This window comes from Hippopotamus amphibius, chromosome 11, assembly GCF_030028045.1.
Source record: "Hippopotamus amphibius kiboko isolate mHipAmp2 chromosome 11, mHipAmp2.hap2, whole genome shotgun sequence".
In the NCBI taxonomy this organism is placed as follows: Eukaryota; Metazoa; Chordata; class Mammalia; order Artiodactyla; family Hippopotamidae; genus Hippopotamus; species Hippopotamus amphibius.
The window spans coordinates 14,719,647-14,743,189 of record NC_080196.1 but is presented as its reverse complement, the minus strand read 5'-3'; positions in this window follow the sequence as shown (position 1 = coordinate 14,743,189).

Genomic DNA, 23,543 nt, shown 5'->3' with positions numbered 1-23,543 from the left:
CCCACTGAATCAGAGAGGCAATTTTGTTTTAAATGCCCTTTTAGGAAGGAAGCATCTTGGAGAGGTTGAGGAGATAGAAACACAGTTTAAAAAAAAAATTCCACGAACACTGTTATCTTAAAAAATGCCATGGAATTTATTTCATGATTAGTTTAGACATTCAGTCAGTATTTATTGTGCCTGGAACTATGCTAGGAGTTAGGAGTGTAGGAAAGAATAAAACCCTCACATCCGATTTAGGGGCTTACAGTCTAATGGGGAAATTGACTTGTGAAGGGTAGACTGATGAGACTCAGGCACCTGGCAGCAGAATCCTCACCCAGTACATTAGGCTCTTTCTTCTATGTACATCCCGGTGGAAAGGTGCTCTGTCCTCTTGCAAGCACAGAAGGAAAGAGGAGCATCAAGTCCCTTATTACTGCTTATCTATCCCTCAAGGTCATCTATTGGAGTGACTGGATACAGTCATTTAGCATTTTTTTTCCATTTAAAAATGGTATGTATGGACATGTACCTGAATTTATCGCAAGATGTCAAATATTTCTTCAGATCCATGAAACATGGCCAGATAGCAGAGTGAGTTATAATCACAAAATCCCTATCAAGAGCAAAAAGTGAGGAGAATTTTGTCTTTAGTCAAAAGGCCCATTTGCCTCTTACTTCTCGCGTCTTCTCTTTGATAATCAGCGTCATATTTTTTAGGGGCTTTAATCTATGATTACTGATTTTGGATTGTCAATAAAAGCTGGAGCTAAAGCAAAAGCAACCATTTCTCCAATTCCATAGTGATTTGAAATATATGGGTTTGAACAGAAAATTTTCTTGTAGCTGTCAGTTCTTTCAGTGGTGTCATTTCTTTCACATCTTTCACCTGAGCACTTCTTGCAGGAATGGCATGTGAATTGGAATGTTTACAATATGGTGCTAAAGTGATAAAACAGAACTCAGAATTACAGTTATGCCATGATTACATCTGTCTTAAAATGTGCATGCATGTGAGCAAAGCCTGGAAGGGAATATCCCCAAGGTGAAATTCTTTATTACGTTAGTGGCAGGACGTTGACATGATTTATTTTTCACTTTTGAAAACTCTTTAATATTGCTATCAGTAGTGCTTTTATCATTTGGAAGAAGTTTTTCACAATAATAACGTTAATAGTAAACACTTTATATTTGAGACAAGATCAAGTTATCATCAAGCCCTATAAGGTTGTGCCCAGACTGAAAGGTCAATAGTCAATGAAATTATAAACAAAACTGTGAAAAGCTGACATTGGGTGGCTAGCTTTTACATTTGTCAGTAAGAAAAGAAATGCATCCGCCATCTACTATTACAATCTTTTCCAAAACGAAAGGCCATTGCAACACCCCAAATTATACCTAATGAAGCATCAGAGGCAACCAGGGTGTCAGTGATGGGCACAGAGCATCACACATGCCCCAGGGCACCTGGTTTATGGTTCTGTGGACACTGAACAGCAGTGCTCCACCGTGGCTTCTATCAATGCCTCCTGGAATGGACACTGTCAGTGACATGCCCAGTACCCAATTCCCTCCTTTTTTTCTCCCCTACTAGGAATCCTCTCCCATTTTTAAAAGTTATCCATCCACTCTGTTTCCAATTGTAGAATGGGTTTCAAATTTAATCTAAGTTAATTATATTATGGGGCTTCCCTAGTGGTGCAGTGGTTAAGAATCCACCTGCCAATGCAGGGGACACGGGTTCGAGCCCTGGTCTGGGAAGATCCCACATGTCTTGGAGCAACTAAGCCCGTGCGCCACAACTACTGAGCCTGAGTGCCACGACTACCGAAGCCTGGGAGACTAGAGCCCGTGCTCTGCAACAAGAGAATGCACTGCAATGAGAAGCCTGAGCACCTCAACAAAGAGTAGCCCCTGCTAGCAGCCCGAGTGCAGCAACAAAGACCCAAGGCAGCCAATAAATGAATTGATTAATTAATTAAAAAATTATGATATTCCCCTTGGTTACTCTTTTCATGTCTGAAAGACAGACCCATGACCTAATTTGATCAAATGAAAAGACTTGAAGATCTAATGCATAGGGTGACAAGTGACCGTATGTCTTGGCTCATCTGAAGCAGCCAAGGTGTCTGCCTTTTTTCTTGGTGTGACTACCAATACTGCCCCATTTCATTCCTAAAAGCATTGTGGCTTGTAAAGTAAATTACAGACATACCTCGTTTTATTGCACCTTGCTTTAGTGCACTTCATAAATATTGCGTTTTTACAGATTGAACATTTGTAGCAACTCTGCGTCGAGTCTGTTTGGCACCATTTTTCCAACAGCCTTCGCTCACTTTGTGTCTCTATGTCATGTTTCAGTAATTCTCACAATATTTCAAACTTTTTCGTTATTATGCTGTTTGTCATGGTATCTGTGATCAGTGAACTTTGATGTTACTACTATAACTTGCTGAAGGCTCAGATGATGGTTAGCATTTTTTAGCAATAAAATATTTTTTAATTAAAGTATGTACAATTTTTTTAAGACATTGTGCTATTGCACACTTAATAGACTTCAGTATAGTGAAAACATAACTTTTACCAGGAACCAAAAAATCCATGTGACTTGCTTTATTGCAATATTTGCTTTATTGTGGCTGTCTAGAACCAAACTTGCAGTATCTCTGAGGTGTGCCTGTGTGTGTTCATTCTTATTATAAACCATATTTGGGGGACATGTTTTCTTTCTGTCTCCTGATGAATATAAACAAAAATTCATTTAGCCCTGTTTACAGTCATCTTGAAAATATGTGGGACACCTGTCTTAGGATGACCCTGATCCTGAGGTCTGGGAAGTGGAGAGACTAAAAGAACCTCAATTCTTGAAGACATGGTTGAGTTTTTTTTTTTTTAAGGTTTATTTTTTTATTTATTGGCTGCGTTGAGTCTTCATTGCTTCACGCAGGCTTTCTCTAGTTGCAGAGAGTGTGGGTTACTCTTTGTTGTGGTGCTTGGGCTTCTCATTGCTGTGGCTTCTCTTGTTGAGGTGCATGGGCTTCAGTAGTTGTGGCATGAGGGCTCGGTAGTTGTGGCGTGAGGCTTAGTTGCTCCTCAGCATGTGGGATCTTCCTAGAGCAGGGATCAATCCTGTGTCCCCTGCATCGGCAGGAGGATTCTTAACCACTGCGCCACCAGGGAAGCCCCAAGACATGGCTGAGTTGTTGATTGCACAGTGTCTGGATCCTATCCTACCCTGGACTTCTACCTCTATGAGTCAACAAATTTTATTCTTGTGTAGGACAGATTGATTTGTGACTCTGTTGCTTGCAGAGTATAACTCTAACTGTTATATATCCCAATGAATAAGTTCTACTCTCCTTCTGTATTACTTCCCAAATCTGCATATGATACATGCACGTCAGACTCCCTGATACTTTTTCTTCTTGGATATTATCGCCCTTGTGAGAACTTTGCCAGTTCTACTGAAAGCACTGTATTTTGCCCAAAGAAACAATAATTTCCTATCATTAAAGACAAATGGAAAACTCCTAGAGCAATATTTCTCAAACATCAATGTGTATAAGAATCATATAGAGATCTTGTTAAAATACAGATTCTGATGCAGTAGGTCTGGGCGGGGCCTGAGTTTACGTTTCTAACAAGCTCCCGGGTGATACAGCTGCTGCCTGTACCACTGACCACATGAGGATTAACAAGATCCTTGAGGACTCACAATTTTAAAATATTAATATCATTTAATAATCTCTATGTATTTTAGCCTCCTAAACGATGAATTATTTGGCCTCCCAGTTTCCTCCCAAATCACAAAAATCTGTTTAGCTCCGTTTCTAGTAGATAATTTCCCAAGGCTATCCAAAATAGACAGATGTTTGATGGTAGGTCTGGAAGATACATTGGAGATATTATTAAATGGAATAACTGTTCCTAGTTGTTTGTTTGGGATATAAAAGAATATTGACTTTTTTCCAGAATAAATTTGAAAGGCTCTCGCTTGGTAGACAGTAGTGCTTGTTGTAACTGGTGGGCTGGTAGCTGACCTCAGTTGGATTCTGCAGGACAGTGGAGGCCCATCAAATCACTTCATTTTGCTGAGTGTCTTTTTCTCATCTTTAAAAATGTGGAAATCTGACCACTTCCAAGTTCCTTTTCAGAACCAAAGCTTTGTAAACACAATAAGCAACTCTTTGCCTGTGGTTTCAAAACCATTGGAGGCTACAGTATTTTTGGCAAGATCAGCCACAGTTGATGATCCCAGACTTCCTTTCCGGTCCTCTGGCTTCAATGTGTGCAGCCAAACCAGTTAGGATATGCATAATTCCCAGTGATTGGCATCTGAGGGCTGGAGATTTCTTGCATCTGCAAGACCTGTGGTTCTCAAACTTCAGTATGCCTCAGAACCTCCATGAAGCTTGTTCAAACAGAGGTTGCTGGCCCCCACCCTCAGAACATTAGATTCAGTTAAGTCTGGAGTCGGGCCTAAAAACTTGTATTTCTAAGTCCTTCCATGATGCTGATGCTCCTGGTCCAGGGACCACACTTTGAGAACCACTGAGCAGGCTGTAAACTTCAATGGTAAATTTCAGGTTCCTCGTACTTGATCGGGTGATCCTGCCCTTCACAACTCCTCTGTAAATATATGAGGTGCTCTGCATGGGGGCCAGAGTAGTCATGGAATCCCCCCACCTGTCTGTTTCTTGGAGGCTGAATCGCATGCCAGTTGTTGTATTTGTTCATGCCTCTCATTCAACAGATGTTCAAATAATTTTCAAAAACGGAAAGAAGTATAGAGATGAACATGCAAATTACTTGCAATTCTCCCATAAAGAGTGAGAAAATATTACGTTTACATATTTTCTCCTAGTTTTTTCCTCTTTGGAATTATGCTATTTATATCATTTGGCATCCCGGGTCTTTTTTCTTTCCACTTCACACTGTAGCATGATTGCTTTCTAATTTATTTGAAATCATAATATTCAATGGCTTCACAATACTTCAGACATGATTACTAATATGGTTTAATTATTTCCCCATGGTTGAGTACTTGGCTTTTCTTCCTGATTTTTTTCATATAAATGGCCAAATGACACACATCTTTACCCACAATTCTGATTATGTTCTTAAGGTATATTCTTAGAAGCTAAGTGACTGGCCCAACTTAGAGCATTTTTAAGTTTCTTAACTATTGTTGAATTATTTTCCAGAAAGGTCACACCAACATATTCTTCATGAACAATGAAGGAGGAATCTCTCACCTCTTCCCCCAGTGAATGTTCTTTTAAAAGTCTTTGCCAGTTTAATAGTGAAAATTTGCATTCACTATTGTTTTAAATTTATATTTCTTTGATTATTCTAATAAGTCTAAACCTTTTTGCTTATTGGACATATATATTTTAGTACTGTAATTGTCAGTTTTTATACATAAGTTTTTTAAAAAGATCTTTTATCTTTTCAAGCTATATATGCCTCCAGGGGAAAAAAAATAGAATAATGATTAAACAGGAAGAGAAAAAAACTCTCATCAACAATACAAAATTAACCACTGTTAACATACTGCCAGATATTTTTCTTTGTGTATGTGTATACATTTGTGTTCATTTATATATTTTGCTTACAAACATAAGGAACATTTTTAAAAGTTGTTTGCCAAAGTGAGATTATACTATACATGAAGTTTATAGTTCATCTAAATTTAAAAATATATTATAAACATTTTTAAATTAAAAATATACCTTTAAATATCTTTTCAATTTACTGAATAAATTTAGCTGTATATATGCAAGCAATATTGAACCCACTCCCTATTTAAATCATTCTTTATATTAGGAATATATTATCCTTTATCAGGAAACATTCTAGAAATGGAATTTCTGAGGTAAAATCTACACATTCACATTTACACATTTTTCTCTGGATCATAAATAAAATAAAAGCTTGCTAAAATTTTAAATGTTACAGAAAAGATATGCCACTGTATATTATTAATAATATTACCTTTTATGTAATTTACTTTTTATTTTTCAACTTGCCATCAGGTACTGGACAACTTTCCCACCAATGTACTCAATTATATCTCGTTTTTGTAATGCCTGCTTAGTATTCCATTTTATGGATGAACTACAGTTTAACACTTCCTTTACGGATAGAAGTTGAGATTGTTACGATGTTTTCTCCATATGTATATATACACATTTCTGAGATTATTTATTTTCGATAAACTTCTATAAGTGGAAATGCCCAGGCAAGAGGCATAAACATTTTAGGTGCTAAAATTTATTTCCAAATTGTCCTTTGGAAAGTTTTACAAGTTATACTCCCCACTAATGGTATATTAGAAAGTCCATCTTCACGTCAAATATGGACATTTAAAAGCTTTGGGTTTATGTTGCTAAGTGATTGTTCAGAAGATTTACATCATATTAATTTCCCTCTACCAGTAAAGAAGAAGGAAAGAAAATTAAAGGAAGGGAGAAGAAAAGAAAAATAAAGAACTTTCCTATTTTCTTATTCAATAATTGTATCATGATTTTGGTTGTTATTTTGATTACTGGGAAAAATGACTATGTTTAATTTTATATGTATCTTCTACACAGAAAAATAATAGGGAAACTCGATTGTGTATTTCACCACTGAGCACTGATCCATTAATGAATACCCTTTGCCCTTTTTCCTACTGAAGTGCTGGTGTCATTCTTACAGATTTATGGGAACTTTCTGCAGCTCAAGTTCTTTAAATCACTAACATTGATGCCCTTGGTAGGCTCCTAACAAATAAAAAATATTTTTATTTTCCATACATTAGAGTAGACATTTACTTATAAATTGTTTCTAAAATAGCTGATTCGGACAAACTTTTAGTCAAGCATTTTGCTACATCTTTAATGTAAGCTGTGTGCTCACAGTCTGTTGTCTGAAGCTTTAGGGAAAGAGGAAATTTAGGCATAGAATGTAGTTATCCATAAATATGGTACAAACCCTTGAAAAAACTTCAGACATTGAGATGGTTCAGTGCAATGCGAGGTGTTAGTCAAATTAGTTTATTTTGGTTGCTTCATCTCTCTGATTCATTGTTTTAGTGAATATGTATACTGACTGCCTATCATGTGATAAAAACCATGCTAGTTACTTATATACTGTGGAAGTGTGAAGGCATTAGATTATTGGCCTTGGAGTAGAACTAGCCTAAGTAATATATTGATACCTAATAAATAAAATGCTTCTTAGGCTTCAGATTAGCTGTATAAGACACATCTACCAGAGACATGTTTCAGCCATCCAATTCCAACTGATCCTATTGTTTCATTTTCAAAATATTTTAAGGAACAGAAAAATGCATTATATTTTCAAGTCCTTAAGAGTTCTTAAGGACCATGGTAGCGTTATACAACTACGCATAGTACTGGTTTAAAAGAATACTAAAATAGCATCTAGCTGATAGTCATGGCTGGCTTTGGTTTTCCAGGTTTGTGAACAGTGTATGATCCCTGTGTTATGAGATAAATTCATGTTTCAAATACTAACTTCAGTTGGAAACTGTCACATTGTGCTCTTTTGTTTCCATTGTGTTAGCATTTATGGAGAAAGGAATTGGGTTTCATGTTCATTTGAAAAATAAATAAAAAGAAACTCAGAAAAATTATTAAATGTGATTAAACCTTCTGAATTGTGAACTCACTAATATTTTCCTTTTGATTTTTATTTGTTTGAGTTTTGCATTTACTTTTTATTTGCAGTTGTTCTTTATTTTGGAAAATATATGTATTGTTTGCTATCCTTTGAAATTTCCAAAGGCCAATCACAAATTATAATTTATCAGATAAAATAGCATGGGGATATTTGACAAAAATCAGTGGATCGGATGACCTTTGATGAAGCCTGCAACTATGAGATAATATAGAAAAAAAATCTCTCTGGGAAAAACTCAGTAGCCTGGAGTTCATAAATAGTGCTCAACATTTAAGCCGATACACTTTAAAAAAAAAAAGAGGATGTTAACAATATAGAGAAGTATTGTCTGCAAAAATAGATACTTTTCAGGGTGGAATGATAAATTAAAGACTTCAGAAATTCCTCATCACACATTTTCTCTGGAACCAACAAACAGAAATAGTCTATTTCCTTTCATTTAAATTGATTTGATTTTAATGTTGACAGTCATTGGACGTTATCTATCATCTACGCTTTTGACAGCGAAGCAGGAAAATGGGTCCTGTGAATAGGATTTTTCTATGATTTGGGTAGTTGTCATTACTAGAAGGTTTTGTGTGAATAATAGATGCCGAACTTGGCTTGACTCCTCATTTCCAGTCCTTTTTACTTCTTTTGTATCGAATTGCTAATAACTAGCTTCATCTTTTGTCACCAAAAGAGAATGGCTTTTTTGTTTGCCCACGGAACTGTGTTACTCAGTGCTGTGCTATGTGCTATCACAAGATGGTAATCCACTTCTTTGGAAAGAGGTCTCTGAATCCATAGACACTTCCGCAAATAACAGACTGCAGGCTTTTGAGCAGACACTTTTATACCCCTTTTGAAGGCTGTTTATTAAATCTGGAGAGAAACTGGCTGACTGAAAGAGAAAGCAACACCAAATCGGCCTGTTTCCCTGCCTGTGGAAACACTTTCTTCTTCCTCAGAGGGAATGGTCCACGAGAAACTTGAGTAACGTTAATGCATTTTAGACAACCCAGCCTTCCATGTCATTTCCAAGCCTTCTTTATTATTAAGGAGTTCAAGAGCAACAGTCTAGGATGTTCTAACAACAGAACTGATGAACGGCAGATACTTTGTATTCCAGTCCAATGTCCCCATAAGGAAATCATTTACCAAAAAAAAAATCATATTTACTGGAGAATCATTTTTCATGTTTTCTTTGTCACTTGGGATGTCTATAGTATATACTTGCATCAGTCAGGGAAGCCCAACAGCTGTAAGTTAGGGGACAAGGGATTTATTACAGGAATTAGAGCTTCCACAATGTGGGGGGATGTGGAGGTCCAAGGAGGAGTTGGAGAAGCCGTGAATCAGAAGCCAGACACAGCCGGTTGCCCAGGTGGATGGGGAGAGGGAAGGTCGTGAAGGGCTTTGGGGAGCTGTGCCTCTGTGTAGTAGCCACCTCTGTGGGCTTGCTGCCAGGTATGTGGTGGTGGACCTCGGGCTCCCATTGGTCAATAGGGTTAGCTCGACAGACTCACAAGATGCAGAGTGGAGGACAGTGAGGATGTGCTGGAATCTGCCAGCATCTCTGCATCTTCTGTCACCACTTCTAATCATGGTGACCTTCATTCAGGCAGTAGTGGCTGCTATTTCACTTCTGCTTCCAAATCTCATGTGAGATCCTCCTTGGGCCAGCTTTAACTCAGGGCCAGCTTATCCAATTTGACCCATTACAAACTCCCACAATATTTAACAGAGGGAACAGAGACATTTTATAGGAAAATAGTATCTCTACTCTGTCTTATCACCCCCTAGAATAAAACAGAATGTCTGGGGCGGAGTCAAGATGGCAGTTTGGGAAGACGTGGAGATCGTGTCTCTGCATAAATAGGTAGGTTACCAGAGGCCAGCCAGGGACCTGATGCCCAAGGAGACTGCAGGAACCCCGGAGAAACCAGATAGGACCTGGGGGAAGGCAGGGGGGTGGGGAAGGGGATGCCGGATGGGACCGGTACCCCTGGGAGGTGGCTGGGTGAGGGGGCAGTTTCCTGCCTGGTGGGACCGTTGGGAGCTGGGGAGATCGCGAAACCGCAACTGGGTTTCTTCTGCTCAGGAGGCCAGGAGGCCTGCTGGGCTCCCGGGCTTGGGAGCCTGCTGGGCTCCCCAGTGGGGTCCTCCACCCTCCAGGCTGCCTGGGTCCTGGGAGTGTGGGAAGGAGGGAGGAGGGGGGAGGAGGTGGAGAGGCACACAGGTGGGGGTGGGGGCTTTGAGATCGGGGAATGGGGAGGCGTGAGGGCGTTTCGCCTGCCCTCTTGGCCAGGGAGGCCGACTGGACTCCCGGGCCTGGTCCTTCGCTCTCCGGGCCCCCCTTTGCCACGAGGGTCCTGGGAGCATGGGGGAGAGGAGGCAGGGGGAGGGAGAGAGGCAGACAGTGGGGGTGGGAAGGGATCTCTCCAGGTTAGAAGAATAGGAGTGGCACCACTGGGTATTTCTTCCGGGCAGGTCCTCCACCTTCCAAGGCTCCTCCAGCCTTTGGTCCTAGAAGTACAGGAGGGAAGTGGTGGGTGGAAAAGAAGAGAGGCAGAAGCGGGGAGGGACCCTCTGGGATCAGAGGATCGGGGGAGGAGTGGAAGGCATTTCTGCTGCCCACTGGCCCGGGAAGCCTGCTGGGCTCCCGGGCCTGGTCTCCGACTCTCCAGGGTCCCCTCCCAGATGCATTGGTCCCAGGGACGTTGGAGCATGACAGGGGAAGAGGAAGAGAGGCAGACGGTGGTGGGACGTTCCAGGATTGGAGGACCAGGGGAGGTATGGAGGAACTTTTCCCTGTCCACTTGGGCCTGGTGGGCCTGCTTAGCTCCCAAGTCTGGTCCCTCATTCTCTGTGGCTGAGTGGGTCGTACAGGTGTGGGAGGGAGGGAGGAGAGGAGAAGAGGAAGAGAGGCAGACAGTGGTGGGGGGGACCTTGCAGGACCGGAGGATCAGGGGAGACACTACGGGAAATCTCCCTACCCACTTGGTACCAGGAGGCCTGTTGTGCCCCCAGGCCTGGTCTTCAGTCCTCCAGGTGACCCTCTAGGTCTCACTGGTTCTAGGGGTGTAGAAGGAAAGCAGGGGAGAAGAGGAGAGGCGGGCAGGGGAGGGGGCCTTCTGGGATTGGAGGATCAAGGGAGGCAGAGAAGCTATTTCCCCTGCCACTAGACCTGGGAAGCCTGCTAGGCTCACAGACCTGGTCTTTCACACTCCAGGGCCCCCTCCAGCTGCTCGGGACCTAGGAGAGCAGAGGGCGGGGGAGAGGAAGAGAGGCAGACAGGGACCCTATGAGACTGGGAGATCTGTGGAAGTGCCGCAGGCATTACCCTAGCTCCGGTTGGCCCTGGGAAGCCTGTTGGGAGTCAGAGTCTTGTCTCCTGCCTTCCAGTGTCCCCTGCAGCTGTGAGGGTCCTAGGGGAATAGGAGGGAGGGGGTGAGGAAGAAGAGAACCCAAAGGGGAGCGACCTTCTGAGATTGGAGGACTAGGGGAGATGCCTAGCATTTCTCCCACCAACTCGGGCCCAGGGAGCCTGCTGGGTACCTTAACCTGGTCATTTGACCCCAGTACCAGAGGCATTCCTGGGCCCCTCTGCCTCATTGGGCCTAAGCCCCATTCCCCACCACCCCCAGGGCCTTTTCTAAGTGTAGGCCCTGCCCATCGCCTAACCTCCCCACCCTTGTCTAAACCCCGCCCCCACAGCCAAGGCCTTTTCTGGCTTTTTCTTTTTCTTTTTTATTTCTTCCTACCTCCTCACTTAGGCTATCGCAGTTGTTTTACCTTCCAGTTGTTGCTCCATCTTTTTCTTAAAAAATTTTTTCTAACACATCTGTTAGTTTCCAATTATTGTATTTTTTATCTTGCTATTGTTCTGCTGTTCTCCTACTTTTTTTTTTTTAATTTTTTTCATTTTCCTGCTCCACACAGCTTGTGGGATCTTGATTCACAAGCAAGGGTCAGGCCTGAGCTCCTGAGGTGGGAGCTCTGAGTCCAAAACACTGGACAAACAGGGAAACCCAGTTCCTAGGGAATATTCATCAGAGTGAGGTCTCCCAGAGTTTCTTACCTCAACACCAAGGCCCAGCTATACACAACAGCCTACAAACTCCAGTGCTTAAAGCCTCAGGCCAAACACCCAGTGGGACAGGAACACAATCCTCCCTATCCAAAGTGGAGGGAAAATGAGATGGCAAAAAAATATGTCACAGATGAAGGAACAAGGTAAAAATACACAAGACCAAATAAATGAAGAGGAAATAGGAAAATTGCCTGAAAACGAATTCAGAGTAATGATAGTAAAGATGATCCAAAATCTCAACAATGAAATACAGAAAATACAAGAAACAGTTAATAAGAACTCAGAAGAACTAAAGAACAAACAAATAGTAATAGATAACAAAATAACCAAAATTAAAAATACTCTAGATGGTATAAACAGCAGAATAACTGAGGCAGAAGAACGAATAAGTGAGATGGAATATAAAATGGGGGAAATAACTGCCACAGAGCAGGAAAAAGAAAAAAGAATAAAAAGAATGGAAGACAGTCTCAGAGACCTTGGTGACAACATTAAGCACACGAACATTCAAATCGTAGGCATCCCAGAAGAAGAAAAAAAGACAGGGTCTGAGAAAATATTTGAAGAGTTTATAGTGGAAAACTTCCCCAACATGGGAAAGGGAATAATTAACCAAGTCCAAGAAGCACAGAGAGTCCCATACAGAATAAACCCAGAGAAATACACTGAGGCACATATTAATCAAACTCACAAAAATTAAACACAAAGAAAAAATATTAAAAGCAGCAAGACAAAAGCAACAAATAACATATAAGGGGAAACCCATAGGGATAACAGCTGATCTTTCTGCAGAAACTCTGCAGGCCAGAAGGGAATGGCAGGATATACTGAAAGTCCTGAAAGAGAAAAACCTACAGCCAAGAATACTCTACCCAGCAAGAATCTCATTCAGATTCGACAGAGAAATGAAAAGCTTTCCAGACAAGCAAAAGTTAAGAGAATTCAGCACCACCAAACCAGCCTTACAACAATTGCTAAAGGAACTTTTCTGAGCAGGAAACACAAGAGAAGGAAAAGACCTACAAAAACAAGCCCAAAACAATTGAGAAAATGGTAATAGGAACACATGTGTCAATAATCACCTTAAATGTAAATGGATTAAATGCTCCAACCAAAAGACACAGACTGGCTGAATGGATACAAACACAAGACCCTTCTATATGCTGTCTACAAGAAATCCACTTCAGACCATGGGACACATATAGACTGAAAGTAAAGGGATGGAAAAAGATATTCCATGCAAATGGAAATCAAAAGAAAGCTGGAGTAGCAATAATCATATCAGACAAATTAGACTTTAAAGTAAAGACTTATAAGAGACAAGGAAGGACACTACATAATGATCAAGGGATCCATCCAAGAAGGACATATCACAATGGTAAATATCTATGCACCCAACACAGGAGCACCTCAATACATAAGGCAAATGCTAACAGCTATAAAAGGGAACATCGGCAGTAACACAATAATAGTAGGAGACTTTAACCCCCACTTACATCAATGGACAGATCATCCAAACAGAAAACAAATAAGGACATACAAGCTTTAAATGACACATTAGACCATCTTGACTTAATTGATATTTATAGGACATTCCATCCAAAAACTACAGAATACACTTTCTTCTCAAGTGTGCAGGGAACATTCTCCAGGATAGATCACACCTTGGGTCACAAATCAAGCCTTGGTAAATTAAAAAGAATTGAAATCATATCAAGCATTTTCTCTGACCACAACACCATGAGACTAGATATCAATTACCTGAAAAAAACTGTAAAAAATACAAACACATGGAGACTAAACAATACGCTATTAAACAACCAAGAAATCACTAAAGAAATCAAAGAGGAAATCAGAAAATACCTAGAAAAAAATGACAACGAAAACACAACAACCTAAAACCTATGGGATGCAACAAAACCAGTTCTAAGAGGGAAGTTTATAGCAATACAGTCCTACCTCAAGAAACAAGAAAAATATCAAATTAACAACCTAACCTTACACCTGAAACAATTAGAGAAAGAAGAACAAAAAAACCTCAAAGTGAGCAGAAGGAAAGAAATCATAAAGATCAGATCAGAAATAAATGAAAAAGAAAGGAAGGAAACAATAGCAAAGATCAATGAAACTAAAAGCTGGTTCTTTGAGAAGATAAAAAAAATTGATAAACCATTAGCCAGACTCATCAGGAAAAAAGGGGAGAAGACACAAATCAACAGAATTAGAAATGAAAAAGAAGTAACAACTGACACCACAGAAATACAAAGGATCATGAGAGACTACTACAAGCAACTATATGCCAATAAATTGGATATCCTGGAAGAAATGGATAAATTCTTAGAAAAGTACAACCTTCCAAGACTGAACCAGGAAGAAATAGAAAATATGAATAGGCCAATCACAAGTACGGAAATTGAGACTGTGATTAAAAATCTCCCAACAAACAAAAGCCCAGGCTAGATGGATTCACGGGCGAATTCTATCAAACATTTAGAGAAGAGCTAACACCTATCTTTCTCAAACTTCTCCAAAATATTGCAGAAGGAGGAACACTCTCAAACTCATTCTACGAGGCCACCATCACCCTGATACCAAAACCAGGCAAAGATGTCACAAAAAAAGAAAATGACAGGCCAATATCACTGATGAATATAGATGCAAAAATCCTCAACTAAATACTAGCTAACAGAATCCAACAGCACATTCAAAAGATCATACACCATGATCAAGTGGGGTTTATCCCTGGAAGGCAACGATTCTTCAATATATGCAAATCAATCAATGTGATACATCATATTAACAAACTGAAGAATAAAAACCATATGATAATCTCAATAGATGCAGAAAAACCTTTTGACAAAATTCAACACCAATTTATCATAAAAACTCTCCAGAAAATGGGCATAGAAGGAAATTACCTCAACATAATAAAAGCAATACATGACAAATCAACAGCCAACATCGTTCTAAATCGTGAAAAACTGAAAGCATTCCCCCTCTAAGAACAGGAACAAGACAAGGGTGCCCACTCTCACCATTATGATTCAACATAGTTTTGGAAGTTTTAGCCACAGCAATCAGAGAAGAAAATGAAATAAAAGGAATCCAAATTGGAAAAGAAGAAGTAAAATTGTCACTCTTTGCAGATGACATGATACTATACATAGAAAACCCTAAAGACTCTACCAGAAAACAGCTAGCACTAATTGATGAATTTATTAAAGTAGCAGGATATAAAATTAATGCAGAGAAATCTCTTGCATTCCTATACACTAACAATGGAAGAGCAGGAAGAGAAGTTAAGGAAACTCTCCCATTTACCATGGCAACAAAAAGAATAAAATACCTGGGAATAAACGTGACTAAGGAGGCAAAAGATCTGTATGCAGAAAACTTTAAGACACTGATGAAAGAAATCAAAGACGACACAAACAGATGGAGGGACATAGCATGCTCTTGGATTGAAAGAATCAACATAGTGAAAATGACTGTACTACCTAAAGCAATTTACAGATTCAATGCAATCCCTATCAAATTACCAATGGCATTTTTCACAGAACTAGAGCAAGAAATCTTACGATTTGTATGGAAATGCAAAAGACCCTGAATAGCCAAAGCAATCTTGAGAAGGAAAGACAGAGTTGGTGGAATTAGGCTTCCTGACTTCAAACTATACTACAAGGCCACAGTGATCAAGACAGTATGGTACTGACACAAAAATAGAAAGGAAGATCAATGGAACAGAATAGAGAACACAGAGGTAAACCCAAGCACATATGGGCACCTTATCTTTGACAAAGGAGGCAAGAATATACAATGGAAAAAAGACAGCCTCTTCAATAAGTGGTGCTGGGAAAATTGGACAGCAACATGTAAAAGAATGAAACTAGAACACCTCCTAACACCATACACAAAAATAAACTCAAAATGGATGAAAAACCTACATGTAAGGCCAGACACTATAAAACTCCTAGAGGAAAACATAGGCAGAACACTCTATGACATCCATCAAAGCAAGATTCTTTTTGACCCACCTCCTAGAATAATGGAAATAAAATAAAAAATAAACAAATGGGACCTAATGAAACTTAAAAGCTTTTGCACAGCGAAAGAAACCATAAACAAGCCAAGAAGACAACCCTCAGAATGGGAGAAAGTACTAGGCAATGAAGCAATGGACAAAGGATTAATCTCCAAAATATACAAGCAGCTCATGCAGCTCAATATCAAAAAAGCAAATAACCGAATCCACAAATGGATGGAAGACCTAAATAGACATTTCTCCAAGGAAGACATGCAGATGGCTAACAAACACATGAAAAGATGCTCAACATCACTAATCATTAGAGAAATGCAAGTCAATGCCACAATGAGGTATCACCTCATAGCAGTCAGAATAGCCATCATCAAAAAACCTAGAAACAATAAATGTTGGAGAGGGTGTGGAGAAAAGGGAACTCTCCTGCACTGTTGGTGGGAATGTAAGCTGGTACAGCCACTATGGAAAACAGCTTGGAGATTCCTTAAAAACTAAAAATGAAACTACCATATGATCCAGTAATCCCACTACTGGGCATATACCCAGAGAAAACCACAATCTGAAAAGAAACATGTACCATAATGTTTATTGCAGCACTATCTACAATAGCCAGGACATGGAAGCAACCTAAATGCCCATCAACCGATGAATGGATAAAGAAGTTGTGGCACATATATACAATGGAATATTACTCAGCCATAAAAAGGCATGAAATTGAACTATATATAATGAGGTGGATAGACCTAGAGACTGTCATACAGAGTGAAGTAAGCAAGAAAGAGAAAATCAAATACCGTATGCTAACTCATATATATGGAATGTGAAGAAATGGTGCTGATGAAGCCTGTGACAGGGCAAATGTGAAGATGTAGATGTAGAGAATGGACTTGAGGACACGGGGCTGGGGTGGGGGGTAGTGGGCGAAGGGGAAGCTGGGATAAAGTGAGAGAGTAGCATAGACATAGATACACTACCAAATGTAAAATACCTAGCTATTGGGAAGTTGCTGTCTAACAAAGGGAGATCAACTCGATGATGGGTGATGCCTTAGAGGGCTAGGACAGGGAGAGTGGTAGGGAGTTGTGGGAGGGAGGGGATATGGGGATATATGTATAAATATAGCTGATTCACTTTGGTGTACCTCAAAAACTGGTACAAGTGTGTAAAGCAATTATATTCCAATAAAGAGCTTAAAAAAAAAAAGAATGTCTTAAAAAGATGTATCTTAGAAAGAAATGATAGTAAGATTTTAGAATATGTTCAACAGTCTTTAAGGAATGCCTTGACTGAAACCCTATAGCTTTCAATCTTTATACAGTTCCTCATTGACAGATGGCCCTCAAGGTATCGAAGACTGTAGTGCAATAAATAGGGGAAAATTTTCTCGTAGATGATTCTGAGTAGTCTGTATTATATGCTCCAAGACAACTCTTCCTATCATGGCCTATTATATAAAGGAACACAATTTCCCATGAGTGTACAAGTCTTTTTTTTTTCTTTTTTTAAAAAATTAATTAATTAATTTATTGGCTGTGTTGGGTCTTTGTTGTTGCACACAGGATTTCTCTAGTTTCAGAGAGCAGGGGCTACTCTTCTTTGTGGTGCATGGGCTTCTCATTGCGGTGGCTTCTCCATGCAGAGCACAGACTCTAGGCCTGCGGGCTTCAGTAGTTGTGGCTCTCAGGCTCAGTAGTTGTGGCACATGGGCTCAGGTGCTCGCTGTATGTGGGATCTTCCCAGACCAGGGCTGAAACCCGTGTCCCCTGCATTGACAGACAGATTCTTAACCACTGTGCCACTAGGAAAGTCCTACATTTCTTTTTCATACCACCATCTTATAAAAGCACCGGATTTGGAGAGATAGGTAAAAGAAGATATTTAGGCAATCTATGAACTCAATGTTTTTGAGTTCTAACACGCTAATAAAAAGGAAGATGCACTGGTTGAATGTATTTCCAATCCATGTTAAACTAGAAAATAAATATTTTTCAGTGTAAATATGTAGGCAAATCAAAATTTCTCATATTAAGCAACATCAGATTTTGCAAAAGCATTACGTTATTTCCAAGCCATCCCAAAGACTAGGACTTTGCTATATTTGGCTTTCTTGCACAGGAATCATCAACTAGCTAGACCAGAGGTTCCCAAACTTATTCTATTCATAGCACCATTAGAGTCTCAGCAGCTTTTCAAAGTGTTCTTAGGTCAAAAGAAATATCTAATAGTTCCATTTAATTTAGTTTATGTACAAATCAATTTTTAGATTGAGTTCATTCGGGTCCAAGCAGCTCAAAAGTCATAGCTCATGTGGTATTTGGGAAATGACAGTATGTTTCCCTCTAAAATGAAAGATATCCCGCATGGTCTGTGTGAATTAGTGCAGCACCAAGGGTACCTCAGCACATAGTTTGGGAACTGCAGGGCTAGACTGAGAACAAAGCCTGAGTCACATGGTCTCTTTTGCCTCATTTCCCTGCCTGGACTCTTTGCAGATATTTTATGTGTGTGGTTGATATTCTATTTTTTAAAAATTTGTCAGTGTAAATATTGAGCACTATTTCTGAACTCCAGTCTATTGAGTTTATTGCCATATATATGTGGTGGTACTAGGTATGGTGATTGAAAAATAGAATTTTTCTGGCTCTGTCTTTCTAAGAGCATTTTGCATCCCAGGAACAAAATTATTGTGTAACTAAGATTTCTGTAATGTTTAAGGGCTTGAGTAGCTTTTTCTGGGTCCCCTACTGACTGTAACAGAGGACATGCCCTCTTTATTTTACAAAAGCAAAGATACAGATTTCTGTTATTAGACTCACTAGCACCAAGCTGTAGCGATGTTCTGACTCATCGTGGCCTTGGAGCATTTGAAGTCAGGTTCATCAGCTGGAGTGCTGATGTGTCTAGCTTCTCCTCATCTACTTGAAGGTGATGACAACACCTCAGGCAGTGAGGGAGGAAACCCAGGGCAGCCCAGCCTCCTTGGAAAACTCTTGCATCTTGAGGCAGCAGAGCCCTGGCTTGGCCAATCAGAACTGTACGCAAAAGACAGGCCTGATGCATGACTCATGGAGCCCTGGGGTGGGGGTGAGCGGGAGGAGGTTCCTAGAAACACATTAGGAAATATCTGTTAAAATAATAGACTTCCTTAAGGAAAGGAAAGCTCAGATGCAATGAGATTTGGGTATAAGTTAACTCGTGGGTTGGTAAAGATACTTGGTTCCATATCCAGTCCTTTGTCTTTGGTGCAGGGGTCACTTACTGCATCTCCCCTCTCAACATCCTGTTTCTGTCCTTTGCTGCCCCGATGGAGGGGGCTTCTCTCCTACTGGTGACTTTAAGTGTTTGGAAGCACAGATAGGTTTCCAGAGTGGGAAGACACACTGCGTGAAGGTACGTTTTGTCAAGTTCAAAAGCATTCTCCTTCCAGGCTATGCGTGATTCCTTGGGAACGTGATACAAGTTCTCCACCCAAACAGAGGCTGGGGAAGCCTTTGTCTCCCTTTTTCCATTCTAGGTCATTGTGGTCATCTTGGATCAAATGATTTACCCCAAAGCCACCTTTGTCACATTGGAGAGTTTCATATGAAACCCAGGAGGCTTTGGAAAGCTTCAATAAAGGAGTCTTGGCTGCCCACACTGGTATTTGAGAATCCCCCTTAATTTAACTGCATCCCTTCTCTTTCCCCCAAAGTTAAAGACTATATATCCAAATGTCCCTAAAGTCTCATTTTCTCCACGAAATCTTCCGCGATGAAAAATTCTTGATTCCAGTGACTCTAATCACTTAGTGAACCCTCTTATCTTTTTGCTGTGCCACCTTCCGAATTGCTTGTGGAACAAGCCAACTGCACATGCCTATTGATGGAATCTTTGAATGGAGACAGACGCAGGCTCCGTTGTGCATGCCTACACACAAAAATAGCATCCGTGCTGCTTAGGGTTCATTTTGAAAGTTTATTAATTAATTTTAGCACAATGTGGAAAATTCATTGAGGGGTTTATCGGAAGAGATGCGTCTGCTACTCCTGAGGAAAATTCCTTAAAATTTCTGTTTCCTCTTAAGTATTTTAATTCTCAGAGTACTCTTTTATATCTTTACATAGGATGGAAGTAGAAGAGCAGTATGACAGATTAGAGCCAAAGTACTCATCTGGAACAGACATTTGCGGAGCTTTTTAAGAATAGGTATAATTCCCACTGGAGGTCATTTTTTTCATAGTTTTGTATAAAATTAGGAAAAAAGTATGATTTGAAAGTGAAGGTGCTTCAGGAAGCTGGAAAGCTGTGCCAGGATTTACGAAGTTGAGATTGTTTTGATAAAATTAGTTTTTAAATGAAATGTTGTTTTTACTGTTTTAATATATTTGCTACTTAGAGGAATTCTGCAACAAATCTTGCTAAACAGATGAATGCAGGGGTGCACTCTGTTATTCTAGGGTGTTTTAAGTCTCTGTGTATGTGTGTGTGTGTGTGTGTGTGTGTGTGTGTGTGTGTATGTGTGCAGGAGAAAGGAAAACATTTGTTGAAAGGTTACAGCCAGTCTCTGTATAGTTGTACAAACATCCTTTTACTGACCATCAGTCTCATGGGCTTCCTTTCTGGACTCCGGGCCTCAGAGTAGACTGCTATAAACTGGTGTATTTCTCAGGGTGATCTCTGGATTTAATGTTCATATGTAGCGACATCCTCTTTCTCCATTTTTGTCATTCTCTTTCTCTCTCTCTCTCTCTTTCTCCTTGTCTTTCTCCCCTTCCCTATCTCACGTATGTCTCTCTGTCTCCATCACACACACACACACACACACACACACTTCTTCTATATGGCCTCAGTTGTGCACACAAAGCTCCTCTGCTCTTGGCCTGAACCACGCAAGCAGTACAGGCTAAAGGGACATTTTTTTTCTGTGTACTCCTCATCTTTCACCTAAGAAAGAGAAGAATTATAAATTTATAATCATCATGGATGTTGTTTCCATGGATTCACTGTATTTTCTATCTTGGTGTGGGGGGAAAAGGTGGGCAAATCTGAGAAAATTCAAGGATGCTTTTATAAATTACAATCCATGTAAAGAAAACAAGGTATCAGTATGTTTACTATGAAAACTGAAATCACAGGTAAATCCCCACAGGGAAGCTGGAAATAAAACTGAGACTTCTGCTGGGGTAGAGAGCACCACAGGTCAGATGCTTGATAAGAAAGAAAGGTCTAGAGTGAGAAAGTATCAAAGATAATTTTAGGTAAATATATGGACTTTTAAGGGAAAAACTCACATCCTTCTATTAATTATAAAAACCATCCTTAAAAAAAGTATCAGAAATGGTGTTCTATATACATTATTCCCTAGATAACCTGTTTCTGGAGAGAAAGGCTTTCCAAATATCAAATTACTTCATTTCTCTGAAAGTTAATAGAATTAATTTTAAATATTTAAATCATGATAATGTCTCAGTTTTCTTCTATAAACAAATGTCTTCAAAAGTATTATAAAGTGGGGACTTTCTAGGTGGCGTAGTGGGTAAGAATCTGCCTGCCAATGCAGGGCACACAGGTTCAATCCCTGTCCCAGGAAGATACCACATACCACGGAGCAACTATTGAGCCTGCGCTCTAGAGCCCGTGAGCCACAACTATTGAGCCCACGTGCTGCAACTACTGAAGTCCATGTGCTTAGAGCCTGTGCTCTGCAACAAGAGAGGCCACAGCAATGAGAAGCCCGCGCACCGCAATGGAGAGTAGCCCCCACTCACCGCAACTAGAGAAAGCCTGTGTGCAGCAATGGAGACCCAACACAGCCAATAAAATAAATAAATAAATAAATAAATAAATAAATAAATACAAATTAAAAATAAAATAAAAGCCATTGGATCGTACACAAAAAAAAGTATTATAAAGTGATTTCCAAAGTGTGTGGTAGTTGTTTCATTTCAATTAAAAGCAGGGGATTCTTAGAAAGTAAAAAGTGTGCTAGTGATAGCACAGATTCACACATATTCTGATTACCAAATTAGCTTCTTCACTGCCACTGAATAAAGACTGGAAATTTTTTTTTTTTACCATAGATATTGGTTTCAAATAGAACAATTGAAAGAGTAGCACTCAATATGTGCCAGTGGGCTTTTAAAACCTATAATTTATGAGTAGGAAGAAAAGGTAAATTTGACCTCTATGAAGAAAGACTTGCAGTCTGATAACATTGCAGTCTATGGTATTTCATGTGCTATATTGTTTTCATATAATGATGACACAGATAAAGGGTGGTTTCCAGCAATGCAATAGTCTAAATGGCGATGTTCCATTCTATACTTGTTTCTCGTTCCATCCCTACCCTCTTCCTCGATATTCATCTCTTTGGTCAGACACACAGGCACTCCCAGAGATGGACCCTGACTCGTAATGATGGAGACTGATGTGTGGCTGGGACTCAGAACCTGGCAACTGAGACGTTAGGAGAAACAGTGAGTAAAGAACAAAGCTGATAAGCAGCAGTGACAACAGGTGACAGTGACAAACACATAGCTGCCTTGTATTGGGTACAAAAGGTATCTGGCAGAACTCTTTGAACTGTTTCCCTGCTTTAATCTTCTTAATGGAATTCCCACCTGCCTACTGTGCAGCTTTCTCCCTGAATTAATCCTTGTTTGGATTTCCTTTCCTCCCATCTCCCTACTGCCCTATAATGATTTTCATCACCTGCGCCTTTCTGCCCAGACTCACCTCTGAGATCACGGGTTAAGCCCATTACCAAATACTCATAACCGTGGATTCCATTCCCCACCCAAGAACCTCTCATCCTGATCTTGAAGCTTGCCTGTTGTGCACATTTGTCTACTTTCCCTGTGCCAGGCCAGCTGAAATATCTGTCCTTACAAAAATATTACGATCAGGCTAAGAGGGGAATCAGCTCTCAAGAAGACAATTAGATGAGTATTGGAGAAACAGAAAAGGGGCAAGTCAAGGCAATTAGAGAATTTCCTACAGAAGCCAGGTGTCAGGGGATCTACAGGCTCTGAAGGTTAGGAACATAACAGGAGAATATGACCATTCTGCAGCAAACATTTATTAAATATTTACATTGTTCCTGGCACCTTGATTTTGAAGTCTGATCAGTTAACGATTGTTTCTACACTTTTTGCAAGGGCAGAAATTAATTCAGGGCATTAACAACCCAAAGCCCCAATATGTGAACAGATAGAATGAGTATGTCTGGCTGAAGGAGAAATGTTTAGATTAAACTAGGAATCATCTAGGAATAGCCTTAGGACTGCCGTTCTCCACTTCCGACCTAAAAGGGAGGCTGGCGGCATTGAACACAGCATGGATGGACCCAGGAATCTGCACCTTTAAAAGGCACATTCCAAGTGATTCTGGTGTGCTATCAAAATTTTAATTACTGACTAGCAAATAATATTGATTCATGCAAAGATATTTGTTAAACACTTGCTACAAGCTTACACGCAAGGATAAATTAGAAGGACCACTATTCTCATGTAGTTTATATTCTAACAATATACAGATGTTTTTAAACCCAAGCTGAAATTTAAACAATATGAAATAGATATAGATACAACTGACATAAAGAACTTATTGATGAGATTTAAGGAAAACCTTTGTGTGGAAGAATAGCATTCGAGCTGGAGTTTGATGATGGTTCACACTGAAATTATTTCTGATACTGTGGATGAAAAATGTTGCCTGCCATATCAGCAAACAAAGGATGCTGTGGCCACCAAGCCATCAGCCACTACCACAGCCCCCAATTCC